We start from the raw sequence: 2444 nt of genomic DNA, 5'->3' as shown, positions 1-2444 counted from the left end.
CTACTCGGAATACCACAGACAAGGTTAGACTTTCCGGATTCCCATGAATGCCACCATCAATTCTAGCTTATACCACGAAGATTCTGATTAAGGAATTCAAGAGATATCCACTCAATCTAAGGTAGAACGGAGGTGGTTGTCAGGCACACGTTCATAGGTGAGAATGATGATCATCACATTCATCAAGTTGAGGAACAAGTGATATCTTAGAACAAGAATAAGCTGAATTGAATAGAAGAACAATAGTAATTGCATTAATACTCGAGGTATAGCAGAGCTCCACACCTTAATCTATGGTGTGTAGAAACTCCACCGTTGAAAATACATAAGTGATAATGGTGATCATTGGCTTTGGCCCCAGAGAGGGAACCAGAAGAACCAAGATGAAAATACAATAGCAAAAGGTCCTATTTATAGAGAACTAGTAGCTTAGGGTTTACAAAAATGAGTAAATGACATAAAAATCCACTTCCGGGCCCACTTGGTGTGTGCTTGGGCTGAGCATTGAAGCTTTCATGTGTAGAGACTTTTCTTGGAGTTAAACGCCAGCTTTTGTGCCAGTTTGGGTGTTTAACTCCTACTTTTGTGCTAGTTCTGGCGTTATTGGTCACGTCATTGAGAATTCATCTTGCTTGCCACCTGGATGGAATAATGATGACCAACCTCAAGACGGGTGTGAAAATAAAGTGTGGGATCCTGGATTACAAGATGAGGATCAACTTTGGGAGCCCATGGCTTGTGAGGAACTCCATCGAAGCTTTGAGACATTAATTTTGAAGAATGGAGCTTATTGGAAGTCCAAGTATTGATGGATGTTCGAAGATGAATTTAAGCACAATCCACCTTGATGAGGAGCTCCCCATAAGTCCAACTTAAGGACAATAAACAAAAGTGCTAGGTGGGATACATTCCACCATGGTAAAATCCTTTCATTTTCCCTTTTTGTACATATTGATAATTAGTTAATTTCATATTTTGATTGGTATCTTGACTTTATTTAGTAGTCTAGTATGATAAATAAGGTTTTATGGTGTTTTGGTAGCTGTTTGGAGGTTTGGAATGTTTGGTTTGGTGCAAGAACATGAAAAATTTTGAAAAATAGAGCACCAACCCACGCGTACGCGTCACCCACGCGCACGCGTGGATCTAAGTTTTTCGACCATCCACGCACACGCGTCTCCCACGCGTAAGTGTGGATCCAAAAGTTTCACCCCTCCATACCTTTACCCGAGAGTTGTGCCTGAAGTATGCCAGACTTGTTCCTGAGGCACAAGTCAACCCATGCGTACAGGTGCCTAACGCGTATGCGTCGTCGCTCTCTGGTTTGCCATGCACGTGTATGCATGACACACGCGTACGCGTCGTGATAAACCACTATTTTATGATTTATCTTGTGCTCAATTGAGTGGATTTTATTAATCTTTCATACACTTATTCATATGATTTGCATAGATTTACATTCTCGTTCCTGATTTTGTGCTATGATTGAAAACATGCTTCTTTGCCTTTTATTTTCTTTTATTTAAATCCTCTCTTGTTATCATTTGATGCCTTGATATGTGTGTTAAGTGATTTCGGGGATTACAAGGCATGAATGGCTCAGAAGATGGAAAGGAAGCATGCAAAAGTGGAAGGGATACAAGAAGTTGAAGAAACTGCTAAGCTGTCCAACCTGACCTCTTTTCACTCAAATGGTCATAACTTGAGATACAGAGATCCAAATGAGATGGTTCTAGTTGCGTTGAAAAGCTAACATCTGGGGCTTCGCAACGATATATAATTTATCATAGCTGCCCCGAATTTAGGTGATGCGAACGCGTGGATGACGTGCCCGCGTCGCATTTGCAAAATCTCAATCCACGCAAACGCGTGGATGACGCCTCCGCGTCACTTTGCCGCGACCTGTACGAACCAGATTTCACAATCAGCGATTTCTGGATGGGCTATTTCTGACCCAGTTCTCGGCCTAAAAAACACATATTAGAGGCTATAAAGTGGGGGAATCTATTAATACATGAAATCATACATTCATAATACACACTTTTCATAGTTTAGATGTAGTTTTTAGAGAGAGAGATTCTCTCCTCTCTCTTAGGTTTTAGGATTAGGATCTCCTTTAGTCATTAGGATTGTTTCTTCATACCAGGTTCAATAATTTATGTTTCTCTTCTATTTTTGTTCACTCTGAAGCTTTTATTTGTACTTGATTTATGTTGCCCAATTGGCTTATGAACTTTTCCATGTTAGAATTGACATCTCCATTCAATTTAATTTGAGGTATTCCAGTTATTTATGATTTTAATTTAGCTTTCTATATTCTTGGTTTTGGTTGATAAATTGGTAACTCTTGAGTTGTCAAACTCATCAGTGGTTGAAGTTGGTAGATTCTAATTGATCTAGATCGCTCTAAAGCTAGTCCTCCCACAGGGATTGACTAGGACTTG

The sequence above is a fragment of the Arachis duranensis genome, chromosome 4, assembly GCF_000817695.3.
Source record: "Arachis duranensis cultivar V14167 chromosome 4, aradu.V14167.gnm2.J7QH, whole genome shotgun sequence".
Classification (NCBI taxonomy): Eukaryota; Viridiplantae; Streptophyta; class Magnoliopsida; order Fabales; family Fabaceae; genus Arachis; species Arachis duranensis.
This window is presented reverse-complemented; position numbering follows the sequence as displayed.